This window comes from Anthonomus grandis (genome assembly GCF_022605725.1).
Source record: "Anthonomus grandis grandis chromosome 1 unlocalized genomic scaffold, icAntGran1.3 Chromosome127, whole genome shotgun sequence".
Classification (NCBI taxonomy): Eukaryota; Metazoa; Arthropoda; class Insecta; order Coleoptera; family Curculionidae; genus Anthonomus; species Anthonomus grandis.
The window spans coordinates 27,166-41,723 of NW_026088426.1; the positions used below are offsets into that span (position 1 = coordinate 27,166).

General features: G+C 29.5%; 1 protein-coding gene across 1 annotated transcript in view; it reads left to right on the plus strand.

The window, feature by feature from the left end:
* The first annotated feature begins 3,838 nt into the window (after positions 1-3,838).
* LOC126749380 (uncharacterized) overlaps positions 3,839-14,558 on the plus strand; it is a 67,059-nt gene continuing 56,339 nt past the window's right edge. The window contains exon 1 of the mRNA XM_050459047.1: positions 3,839-3,916. The gene's annotated coding sequence lies outside the window, so the exon portion shown is untranslated. The remainder of the gene's footprint in view (positions 3,917-14,558) is intronic.

The window sequence follows — 14,558 nt, forward strand, 5'->3', positions numbered from 1 at the left end:
ATCTCTTCAACTGTTTCAAATTAAATAAATCATTTGTTGGTTTTTTTTTAGGCAGTTGAACCAAGAGGAAATATGGCATTTCAGGTAGTGAAATTTAATATGATATTCCCACATATCAGTGAGTTGGAAACATTTTATTTCAGGAAATAAATATTTATTTTTTATTAAATTTTAGGCATTTAATAGTAAATTTTGCTATAATTATTGCCTAAAATAAAAAAGGAATATTTCCTTCCAGGCAGTTGAAAACTCATAACTTGTCTTGTTTTAGGTAGTTGATGGTCCTGGAACAGTCAAAAAAGCACCATTCAACTGCCTGGAATAAGTAAAATAATGTTTTCTTCCAGGCAATTGAATAAGGAGAAACTTTTTAATTATCTCTTCAACTGTTTAAAATTAAATAAAACATTTGTTTGTTCTTTCTTAAGCAGTTGAAGCAAGAGGAAATACAACATTTTAGGTAATTAAATTTAATATCATATTCCTACATATCAAAAAGTTGATAATATTTTTTTTCAGGCAATAAATAATTATTTTTTATTCAACTTCAGGCAATTTGTAGCCAATTTTGTTATATTTCAAATAGTTCAACGCCAACAATTATTGCCTAAAATAAAAACGTAATATTTCCTACCAGGCAGTTGAAAATTCATAACTTGTCTTGTTTTAGGTAGTCGATAGTTGATAAACAGTTAAAAAAACACCTTTCAACTGCCTGGAATAAGTAAAATAATATTTTCTTCTAGGCAATTGAATAAGGAGAAACTTTTTAATTATCTCTTCAACTGTTTAAAATTAAATAAATCATTTGTTTGTTTTTTCTTAGGCAGTTGAACCAAGAGGAAATATGGCATTTCAGGTAGTGAAATTTAATATGATATTCCCACATATCAGTGAGTTGGAAATATTTTTTTTCAGTAAATAAATATTTCCTTTTTATTAAATTTTAGGCATTTAATAGTAAATTTTGCTATAATTATTGCCTAAAATAAGAAAGGAATATTTCCTTCCAGGCAGTTGAAAACTCATAACTTGTCTTTTTTTAGGTAGTTGATGGTTAGATAGTTAATAAACAGTTAAAAAAAGCACTATTCAACTGCCTGGAATAAGTAAAATAATGTTTTCTTCCAGGCAATTGAATATGGAGAAACTTTTTAATTATCTCTTCAACTGCTTCAAATTAAATAAATCATTTGTTTGTTCTTTCTTAAGCAGTTGAAGCAAGAGAAAATACAACATTTTAGGTAATTAAATTTAATATCATATTCTTACATATAAGAAACTTGATAATATTTTTTTCTCAGGCAATTTATAGTCAATTTTGTTATATTTCAAATAGTTCAACGCCAACAATTATTGCCTATAATAAAAACGTAATATTTCCTCCCAGGCAGTTGAAAATTCATAACTTGTCTTGTTTTAGGTAGTCAATAGTTGATAAACAGTTAAAAAAAGCACCATTCAACTGCCTGGAATAAGTAAAATAATGTTTTCTTCCAGGCAATTGAATAAGGAGAAACTTTTTAATTATCTCTTCAACTGTTTCAAATTAAATAAAACATTTGTTTGTTCTTTCTTAGGCAGTTGAACCAAGAGGAAATATGGCATTTCAGGTAGTGAAATTTAATATGATATTCCCACATATCAGTGAGTTGGAAACATTTTTTTTTCAGTAAATAAATATTTATTTTTTATTAAATTTTAGGCATTTAATAGTAAATTTTGCTATAATTATTGCCTAAAATAAAAAAGGAATATTTCCTTTCAGGTAGTTGAAAACTCATAACTTGTCTTTTTTTAGGTAGTTGATGGTTAGATAGTTAATAAACAGTTAAAAAAAACACCTTTCAACTGCCTGGAATAAGTAAAATAATGTTTTCTTCCAGGCAATTGAATATGGAGAAACTTTTTAATTATCTCTTCAACTGTTTCAAATTAAATAAATCATTTGTTTGTTTTTTCTTAGGCAGTTGAAACAAAAGGAAATATGGCATTTCAGGTAGTGAAATTTAATATGATATTCCCACATATCAGTGAGTTGGAAACATTTTTTTTCAGTAAATAAATATTTATTTTTTATTAAATTTTAGGCATTTAATAGTAAATTTTGCTATAATTATTGCCTAAAATAAAAAAGGAATGTTTCCTTCCAGGCAGTTGAAAACTCATAACTTGTCTTGTTTTAGGTAGTTGATGGTCCTGGAACAGTCAAAAAAGCACCATTCAACTGCCTGGAATAAGTAAAATAATGATTTTTTCCAGGCAATTGAATAAGGAGAAACTTTTTAATTATCTCTTCAACTGTTTCAAATTAAATAAATCATTTGTTTGTTTTTTTTTTAGGCAGTTGAACCAAGAGGAAATATGACATTTTAGGTAGTGAAATTTAATATCTTCAATTGCCTAAAATACATATAACAATTAATATTTCCTCTCAGGCAGTTGAAAACTCATAACTTGTTTTGTTTTAGATAGTTGATGGTCCTTGAACAGTTGATAAAGCACCATTCGACTGCCTGGAATAAGCCAAATAATTATTTCTTCCAGACAGTTAAAAAAAAAATTTTTCTTCAACTCCTAACAATTAAATAAATCATTTGTTTTTTTTTTTACGGTAATAGTAGCAAAAAGGTTTTCCGGTAATTAAAACTCATTATATTCCTTAATATCGGGCAGTTGATAATATTTTTTTTAAAGACTATTTAGGCTATTTTGCTCTTCAACTGCCCTGAATAAAATCTATATTTTTCCAGGCGGTTGACATTAATTTTTTATTTTATTTTAAGCAGTTGAATATGTTTTTTTTTTTCTCTAGGCTATATTTTTTTATAAACAGTTATTTATGTTAATTTTTGCAAGCAGTTAAACATATTTGGTTTATCAACTGCCTGGAATAAATTTAAGAAACTATTCCAGGCACTTTTTATACATTTTTAATTTCATTCTAGGTAGTTAATAGTCAATTTCTAGTATCAAATATTTTCCCAGACAGTTCCTGATTAAAAAAAAAAAAAGAATTATTCCAGGCAGTTGATAAAATATCATATTTACTTTTAAGTAGATCGGAATGACTTTGATCCTCAATTACCCTGACTAAATTACTAATATCCGCAAATACCCTGAATAAAAATGAAATTTTATCGATATTTTACGTGGGCCAGAACAAATTGCATAAATCGGATGATCGCGGACGTTATTTTCGTCACAAATTTTCGGGGGCCAAACTTAATAGTGTCGCGTCGATGTTCTAAAATTGGAAAAGTATCAGTTTTCGCCCCGAGGGCCTAAATGGGAGGTGAAAAGCAATGAGAGATCTATACAGAAACAATGGAAATTTTTTTTTTCAAGAAAACACCCCCGTATAAGTTCTACGTGCTCCCTGAAGAGGTTTTAAGTTTATCTATAGGGAACTGGATAATCGGGCTCATTTTTAACAGGAAACGTCGAGTTTTCTTTTTTTACCCCCGATTGAGTTAATAAAGCTCCTCAACCCTCAATTTTGGTCTAATAAAAAGGGATTTTTAGGGAGCAGAAAAACTAAAGTCCCACGAAATATACTAAGGATTTTTTTTGTTAGATAACAAAGAAATATTTTCTCTTTAGGCTGTACAAACCTGTTTTTGATTTTTTTACACTTTATTGACTGCCTGCAATGCCAATATTTTATAAATAATTCAAGACTCTCATTTGATGAATTAGGACCAAAAATAAACTATTTTAGGGAGTGGATAACATTCTTCGACCAGGCAATTCAATAAATTTTGTTGTAACTCTTTCAATTGAGGAACATTAATTTTCCGAACGCACTTTACCAAGGACCTACTCAGATTTCTCGTCAAAAATGTGTCAAATATACAAAAAACAATACCACACTTCAAACCGATAAAGGTCCAAAGCTTAGTACACATTTATTTGGGTAAGTTTTCTAAAAATAAGAATATATTTCATGTTATTATTTAGCATAAAAGCAACCGGGCATCTTAAAAAGTCAAAATTAACTCGTGCATAAGTAACTTTGTTTCCGTTAAACGTCTTAAAGAGGAGGAGAGTTGGGGATGTAACTCGGCCGTTCACTTGCAGACTCTCAGAGAGATAAGAGATTTATTTGTACAAGACGAGGATTTCGTACGAAATTTGTATAAAGGGATTAGACGAAGGTATACATGCAAAACAATCGGGTTTAGTTACGAATGAGTGATTTCTTGTTCCAAGCAAGAGAAATACATGAAAAAAAAAATCAGTTTTATAAATGATATAAAATGGTATTGAATAAGAAGTTGCATCAGTGTATCCCGATAGGGACTTTTTAGATCGGTTAGAGGCGTTAAGGAAGTTATGCCTTTTTTTAAATGAAATAAACCTTAATGATTAGGTTAGGTGTCACATAAAAGGGCATGATAGCTTTAAATATATGTACCGAAGAGAGCACCTTAAATTTGTATTGTTATTTAATGCATAATTTAATTAGGTGTGGTTCACTTTTTTTTATTTTTAGGTTGAATTTTCGTTCTTATATCAAACAAATTCTAGAGGTCTTAAATGAGTATTTTTTAACATACTTTTTGAAAATATTTTATACAAAAATTTTATTTTTTATGGGACTTTTTTAATTGCTTTAGTATGCTAAATACTAATTTTTTCAAGCCACTTTTTGTAGTAGTCCAAAAAATACCCATCACTTTTTTTTCGTTTGTTTTTTCAAAAAAATTGCAGGATACTCTTAATTTTATATTTAAAGGAAGCAGTGATTTCTAAAATGTAAAAAAAAAAAAATTGCATCTAAGGTTTTTGAGCATTTTCTCCCGTTGTATGAAAAATAACATCAAAATTCGTGTTCTTGATGATGACTCTTATAAAAAATCATTTTTTACTTATTCCAGGCAGTTGTATGGTGCTTTTTTAACTGTTCATCAACTACCTAACCATCAACTACCCAAAACAAGACAAGTTATGAGTTTTCAACTGCCTAAAAACAAATTTTATTTATTTCTAGGCAATTGTTGATGTTCAACTATTTAAAATATTACAACAAAATTTACTATAAATTGCCCGAAATTAAATATTTCTTAATTAATAATTATTACTTAATAAGAATGAATGTGGGCAAGACGAGGCCCGTTGGCAGGAAAGTAACTATTGTGGAATTTTTGTATTAGTCTAAACTGCATTCAAAAGACAGGACATTCAAAGTAAATTAATAAAGGACTTTAAGGGTGAAATTGGTAGTAAATCGAAAAAAATTGAGAGTAAATCCTTTAAATATAAACCCTCTCATCCAAACCGATTGTAGACTTCTACGCGTCTAATGATTCCTATTTTAATGAAAAGTCATAATGGTGTGGCGTGACGCCATCGTTTCCTTGAACAGTTTTTTAATCCTGGTGCCAATTCCTGCGGGCGAAATTGCGACGCCTTTCTGTCATCCTCTGGAAATAATAAAGAGTGAGAGGCCCATTGTACGGCGGGCGTCTCTTTTGACAGCAACGAAAAAAAAAAAAGAAAAAAGAAAAAAAAATTACTGAAATATCTGTTTCAGAATTTCTTTTAATGTATTACTCTCTGGGCGATTCTGATTATGATGACGATGCGTCGTAATCATCTTTTGCCTTTGAGGAACGTCGAGAGGCCCATTGTGCTTTTTTAGATATTCGGTTATAGAGAGTTTTCTTCTCTCTCTTTCTGTCTCTGGTTTTCTACTATGATTTTTAGTATTTTAAGAGGAAAAATAACAATAATGCATTTATTTAGCATAATGCTACAAGAAGACAATATTAATCTCATAATGTAATAGCATGCATGAGGATCTAAAATATTTAATTATGACATAATATGGCATTTTTTCGACACAGGTTTTCAAGGTCGTCTTTATTGTTTCCGGCTAAACTCTGTGATTTTCCTAGAGACATTTTGGATCATCCCGATATTCCATGGACCATCGCAGCCTCCGGTTTTCCAGAAGTACCTCGTCAAAGAGTCTAGTCACAACCCAACTGTGGAGCACGGTAGAATTATTAAAAGACTATACATAAAACATAGAAAAAAACCAACATTACATATAAAACCCATAAAAAATTACCTAAGAAATAATTAATCATACAAAATGATAATAGCAAATTAGAGTTTGAAATTGAAAGAAGTTGCAGCTTCTTTAGAAAGTTATGTTGACTGTTTACTAGGCATGAAGAGACAATTAAATAAATCTTATGGCAAAAGTTCTCAAATAAAAGCGAGAAAAAGATGTTTTCTATACAACGAGAGAAAATCTTTCACTAGCGCCTGTTTTATACCTATCTTTAAATTTTTTGATTTGTTGACAACTCTATTATGATATCTAAAATATATTTTAAATTTGAGTTAGTCAACCTAAACTGAGTTAACTTCTGAAAATTATACAAGTATATACAGTTTTATTATACCAAACAAACTGGTATTGAACCTCATCAGCTTTTGTGTGAAGAGCCTCTTAAATTGTTCTATTTTTTACTGGTTGACAATATTTTTTTCCAATTCATTGCTGACCTAACGAATCTTTAGGCCACTCAAGTTATAACAAATGAGGCAAATGCAAGAAGCAAATCTAGGTTACATAACTGATTACCCAAAAACAAAAATGAAAACCAAGAAAGTTTTTGGCTTGCTTTCCTATATGAATATTGTAAAAATGCTTAATATACATACGCCCACTGAAGCCCAGAAGATATGTATAAAAAATCTATGGCTCTCAAAGTTATCACAAGTATGAGATTTGAGCTGTTACTACGCATATGGCACTTTGCAGATAGATAATCAGGATAATCCAGAAAATTACAGGCTCCATCAGATTTAACCTTTGATTGTCAAAATAGTTATATATTTTAAATCATCATATGAACCTTACAAAACTTGTTGCATTGATAAATCTTTTATTCCATTTAGGGCCAGATTGATAATGCGTTAATACAAAAAAAAACAAACAGAACAGAATCAAAGTATTTTAGTTGTGCAGCAAAGAAGGCTATACCTACAATTTGAAACATTGATATTTGATTGAAATAGCCACTCTCAAAAACGACGATGATGTCACAGTAATTTTATGAAATAATAAATGCAACGTTTTAGTTCTTCCTACAAAACATAGCAACACAACAGTAGACACGACAAATCGCAGACACAAAAAACTGTAACGAAGTCTGAAGCCATTGTAGTATATAATGCAGAAAAGTCGTCGGTCGATTGCGTAGAACATTTAAATGGTACCGTAAGTTAGCCGTGGATATTATCCTGAACACTGCGATGGTCAATGCATGGATTATGTATAAGGAAAGTGTGTATGTCACAGTTCCCTTACTTCAGTTTCTAGAAGCTGTCAAATATAAGTTATGTGAAGCCAGGATTCTTGAGAGAAACCAGATGCAGAGATTACTCCAAAAAGAAAACGCCAAAACAACGAATAAACAAAAGTGACTATAAAAAAAATGAATACCTTGCAGTAAATGCTATAAAAAACTCAGAACCAAAAAAGAATGAAACGAAGCACGAAAACTCACTGGAGTACGTTTTTATTGTAAAGGCTGTGATGGTGAATCGTTTTTCTGCTTGGAATGATTCAATAAATTTCATAGATTTTTTTATTACGTTTGTTCATGCATTATTATTGTAAACTACTGGTTTTTGTTTCAGATTATTTCAAAAAGAAACAATATATTAAGTAAAATATTCTTGTTTCTCTAATCTTTCATATCTAGAAATCAAATATGCAAAATAATAAGATCATCTCGAGTTTGTCATATTTTAAAAAAAACTTATATTTTCCAGCTATACTCAGACGTAAACTCGGTCTATCACTAGCCCTAAACCAATATAAAATAAAACAGTTTGCATAGGAATATTGAATATTTTGCTTGGTGCTATAGATCGCGTTAGCGAACGTGGCAAATATTCTTCTCAGTTTTATAAACCATAGTGGCGAATAAAACTAATAAATTTCTGGTCTTATAGACCGAGTTGGCAGCGAACGTGTTAAAGTCTAATGTTGTCTTAAAATATAAAAAAAGCAATTTTGATTTTTGTAAAAAGTTTTCCAAATTAAAATATTTTTTGTTATTTGGTAAGAATGAAGCGACGATAAAAAAAGTTCTCGAGGAAATCCAGGGATAAAAATCATAATTGGAACAATATGGAAAATATTTTAAAATTGAACTTCTTTAAATTTTTTTTCTATTAAATAGTAAAATATACCCGAAATAATTGAATTGAGGTTAAAATGACTAATAAAAACTTTCTTAAATTCTCTTTAAAAATTTTTGGTTTTGGTATGTTTAGTAATCGTATAGGGTCAAGGTATATTTAAATTATGGAATAACACGTATATTATGTACGATTCTATTTACAAAAGGGAGAAAATTTCGACGTTTATTGACACGGGATTTACACATCTAATTTTTAAATTATATCGATTATTTCACCTCAAATATTTGATAAAATTCTTGTGAAAATTTTTTTTTAATCCATAATATCCAATCTAATAATGCTGTTTTTATACTAAAAATGTATATATAAAATTATAACAAGTTTAATTAAATAATGTTATTAAATTAAATATTGAATATATAATTTCTGCAAAAATACTTCTTTTTATCAAATTAACCCTTAGCCCCCCACCCACCCCAAATATTTGCCCAGTAAAAAATTCTTTAAAAAAATCACCGTTTTTCATTCATAATATCCAATCAAATAGCACTGTTTTTGTATTAAATATTTATTAATATACTTATATCAAATTTAAATTAAATATTAAATATATATTTTTTGCAAAAACACTGTTTTTTATCAAACCAACCCTTACGCATAGTGGCATAGTAATGGAATAGGAAATGCATTAACGTGTATAAAACAATAATTGAGGAGCGATCAAGCAAAACCAGATAAATCCAATTTATACCATTCCGAGATATTTGCAAAAAACGTGCCAATAGCGTGTCCGTGAACTTATCAAAATAAATTATGGTGTACGTGAAAGGTTTAATATTATAGACCTCGTAGACCATATTTTGGACCTTATTAATTAATTAACATAAGAATAATTGGGTCATTTACATCTGGAACCACCGTTTCATCCTCATCAATGGTTTCGTCACTACTTAGCAAACTTGTAAAAAAGAGCCGGCAGTCATCTGGGACACTTCCAGAATTGCAAATTTCTTTTAAATGTTTTAGCTTTAATGCTGAAATTTTTCTTTTTTCCCCGTGTAAGGGTTTGAGATATTTTTCCATGTAAGCAACACTTCTTCGTCTTCCTCTGTGTGGAAGAATCATTATACTGCGAAAATCTTCATCAAAATCTATTTTACTTTTCATTGTAAAAGGGAATGCCTTTTCATACCTAATCCACTTAATATGATGTCAATTAACCACATTCCCATCTTGATCCTTGTTTCGGTTGATCATAATTAGCTTTGCCAGGGTTTTCCAGTCAACAAAAGCTATGTCTTTTTTTTTTTAAAACTTCGTACTTAGGGTCATTGTTTTTGCATTCCGAGCAATGGTAACCCATTCATGCGGCAAATAAACTGGGGCATTTTTGGATGCAATTTCAATTCTTGCGTGCATTAAATCGCATTCCATTTGGCTGTGTCCTGAAATCAGGAATTTTTGGTCAATGACCTCTATCGGTAAAACTTGTACGGCATAAATAAACATAGCGGCAACAAATTAATTTTTATTTTGGTCTCCACATGTGTCAGTAAAGAGCCTTACATTTTGAATGGATGTAGAAAGACTTTTGAGGTGGTGGAATAAACAAGATGCTATTTCGCATGGGCCACATGAATCTTTCTACTTCAGACCACATGTAGCATTTTAAAAATAGTGAAATTGTATGTGGCTCACTTCGTCTTGTAAAAAAGAATGGGGTTAGTGGGATCTGTTGGCACATACAATACTTGTTGCAAATCAAAGTTGGCGGAATGTATTTCTTTAGGATTTTCCTTTGCTGCATCCTTATCCAAATTTTTTTCCTGTCTGGCTCTTTCTTTATTTTTAATGTGAACTTCATAGTTTTGCAGCAAATTTACTTTGAGTTCCGTGTTAGCAGATTCATACGCCGTACATGTTGGACATTGATCCTTTCGAGGCTTATGGAATGATAGATTAAAATGAGAATTAAAAATATGGCGATAGAATGACTCCTTTCAACATTCCATCTTTTCTTTGGCACAATCTTCTTGGTATAACCTGTGCATCTACTTTAGGTTCAATTTCGGATCCATGTACATTTATTTTGTACTGTAGGAAATTTCTGAATACGTTTTTTTAAAAAATTTACTGCATCTTCTGATATTTTAGAGGTACCATAACCGCCTCTCTGATCTTTTTCTGTCGTGTTACTATTTGGGACACGTTTTTTAATGGCAAAATTCAGAAATCCCTTTTTAACACCAAGGGTATTAAGTAGCATTGTTCTACATACATTTATTCTAGAATCCTTAATGCACAGATAAAATTTCATAGATTTGGATCTTCTTAAGTTGTTAGTGCCAGTTGTTCTTTTTTTACAATCGATAACCTCTACAAAATTATTAAGAAAATCTCGTTGCCTATCAACATTAATTGCAAGATTCCAAAATGATGTAAAAATATTTATCCTTTCTTCCTGGCTAATAGTTTTGCATTGAATCCTAAATTGAAAAAAAAAATTATGATCTACGTTTAAAGAAGTGTCAATCTTATTCCTACCTGCAAGAATTGTTGCATGGTTCACCTAAGAACCTGCCTGGATCGTGATTTCCTTTTGAGTTTATATATGGAGGCCCCGAATTCTTATTGTCTCTGCGAACATTTTTTTTCCAAAAAGTGGGACATCTTTTCTTTTTATTTTTTCGTTCAACTGACGTATCTTTTGGTATTTGATTAGTATTTCTAAGTACTACGTGATTGTCTAAGCCACCATCATCTGAAAAAATTATAATTCACACCAAGAATCATTACTGTTTTTATTAACTTACCCAATTTGGTCACTGGGAAGATAGTCTGCATCTTTAATGGAGTCATCTGAATCAAAAGGTTCTTCGTCAAGTTCTGCTAAAAAATCATAGATAAGAATAATAATAGAATAAAATAAATTAATGAAGAATAAAGAAAATTAAAGAATAATATAACTATTATTGATATAGATAATTCTCATATTATTACTGATTTTATTTACCGTTAACTGATTCGCTGGTGGATTCGGGTTGTTCAGCAGAGACTGTATTTGAATCAGAGTGGGCCGAACAAAATGGTGCCTGATTAAGATTTTCTAAGAAGACATTTTTATAATTAAAACTCCTTTTAACTTCTTAGAAAAAGGTAGTTGTACTGTTGTACCTATGTATTGTAAAAATTATATTATTACGTTAATAATAATTGATATTGACAAACAAAACTCTAAAATCGCTTTAGCACCATCACACACACTCATAAAATAGATATAGATTTACGATTGATTTTTACGCAAAATCCATCCACAGTTTTTTTTTACACGTTTTGTATTGCTATAAATAATTAATGTAACACTAAATAATTTACAGAAACAGCCATAAGTAGGTACTTCTGAGAATAATTTTAGATACGAACTTAAGCTATCCTAAAAGTTAATGAATTCTTATTGCAGAATTGGCAAACTACGGCCTTTTTTTATTTATTCACAACCAAAAATCGGTAAGAACAGTAGACCAATTTACTAAAGACAATAATAAGAAATTACAATACAATAAGTTAAAGATAGTAAAAAAACCTACCAGTAGTGTCCAAATTTTCAGCTACGCCGACGTTAGGAATATTTTCTAAAGATAGTTGTTTGGGCAGCATCATTAATATTTTTTTGCCTCGACTCATTTTGCACGAAAAAAAATTACACACGAACGAGTTATGGCCACAATATTGATCACTCTATATATTTATTTGCTTACTTTTATGTTAACGTTGCTTTGTATTATATTTCACTGTATTTGCTACTTTAAGTCTATATAAGATCATGTAACGGCCTTATGCCTTAATCTTCGTTGTACCATACTTGCTGCTTGTACTTATTGTCAAATAAAAACTGTTTTTTAAAACGTGCTTCACGCGATAAGAAACATAACTAACGCAATGCTTATCAAAACACAACTGACCGCTTAAAAAACGTAAATGAAGCGTTCTAAATCAGCTGACACGTTCAAACAAGTAGCTAACTGCAAAGCGCGCCAAAATTTTACTTAAAATAATTATTTCCAAAACAGGCTATGTGATTTTGGAGGGATACGGAATTCACAAAAATATATTTTCACAGTTCCAAAAGTAACTATGTGATTTTAAACATATTTGGACCTCATAAAATAATTTGAAGAGTAGATAGACACTTTTCAAATTGCCAATTTTGGCGCTAAATTTAAATTTATCGATATAGCCCCTTTTGGAACTTTTAGAAATCCTTATTTTTAACAAGGCTATGTAAATAGCTCAAAAATACAATTTTTGAAGATAGCCACATTTGGAACCAGACCATCGAAATTTAAATAAATAATGTTGATAATATAATTTCCTCAAAAATACTGTTTTTTATCAAATTAACCCTTAATATTTTCATCCATAATATCAAGTCTAATAGCACTGGTTTTGTATTAAATATTTATTAACATACATATAATGTGCTATTAGATTAGATATTAACGCCAAAACCAGCTTTTCTTCTATTGTATTATTTTGGAAAACAATGATTTTTAAAAACAATTTCTTACAGGTACGTTGTGTGGGGCGGGTGGGGGGGTAAGGGTAGAGCTAATGAAAAACGTTTATATTTTGCAAAAAATAATTACCTAAAAAAAAAAGTCATTAATTTTTTTCTTGGCTCTAGACAACTTTTGACTATCTAGGTTCAAAAATACCGTTTTTAAATTAAGACTTTTGGTATATTTACCAACCGTATATGGTCAAGATATATTTATTAAATTGTAGAATATACGCATATCATATACGATTTTGTTCACACAAGAGAAAAAACTTCACAAGACAATTTGACAAGGGATTTACATATCTAGTTTTTAAACTTGATAACTCAAATATGTGATAAAATTACCCCGATATCATGGGCCCTATTTGGACACAACTCAGGCTGAAAGAGTGCAGAAAGTACATTAAACGAAGGCAGCGTGTATCACATAAGCTCAGGGAACTTAATTGGCTTTCTATGTACAATAGAAGAATATTGCACTCGGCTTGCTTTTTTTATAACATTGTTAAATATAAATGTCCTATTTATCTTAATAAGAAAGTAGTATTCCGTACGGATATCGATAATTTTAATATACGAAGAAAACATATTTTTACAATCCCAAGACACAATAAAGAGTCTTTCAAAAAGGGATTTTCATATAACATAGCCTCCACCCTTAATAAATTCAAAATTAATACATTTAATTTTTCTGTTGTGTATTTAAAAAATAAAATCAGGCAGCAACTCCTTTAGCAAATTTAGATTTTTATCATTGAGTTTAGCAGATCTAGGGTAGATGTAGATAATAATATTATTATTCGTCCACAATGTAAGTCTTTTTGTCTACTTTATATATAATTGGGTTACTGGCAAGAATTGAGGAATTATTGTTAAGGTTATTTGAGTGCTATAATGAAAAGTGTATAGCAATGCATGGGCTTTAACAGCCCCTTCCTTGGAAGGGATGCTGAATAAAAAGCCTTTTGTTCCAGTAATATATGTACGTAAATATTATAAACTATGTAAATGTTATGGAACAATAAAATAATTTATTATTATTATTATTATTATTATTATATCACATATATGCCACTGTATAGGATACTATATACTTTTCATACACGCATATATCTTATGGCATAGTAATGAAATATAAAAAAATAGGAAATGCCTTAACGTGTATAAAACAATATAATTATACCAAATGAAATATAGAAGAATACAAACTTGCTTAAAACTAAACAAGGATTTAAAAATAAAAAAATATTTTAGAAAAATGCAGTGGTGTACTTTTTTTTTATTAAATAATATTAACGATAAATCTTAATAACCTTATGAACACGATTGGTAGCAATGATTTTTTTTCTTTGTAGATCGAAAAATGCGCCTTGATGTATAAAACACATTTGTAAATTAAAAAAAATATCTACATGGGTAGTAAAATTATTTTAAGAAAATCTGTTGTTTAAAATAATGAGAGTAATCATCAGAAACATAAATTTAACATTTCAAGTAATAAATGCAAATGCAAAATATGCAAGTTTCTCAAAATATGAAGGATATTTTATTTTCGCAATAAATGCTTCCTTCAACTATAAAATAAAAAGTATTTTACGTATTTTTTCATAAAACGGAATAAAGCCCATCTTTTAGATTTTAGCCTAGAAATATTGAAAATTTTTAACAATTTTTCCAAACAAAATTTGTGTATTTAACATTTTAAAAATACTAAAAAAGTCTTATGCCAAAAATTAAAATTTCCCAGAAAAGAATTATAATCCCCATGTTTTGAAACATTTTCAAAATTGAATTTTTGCAAAGTTTTTATTACCCTAAATAAAACCAG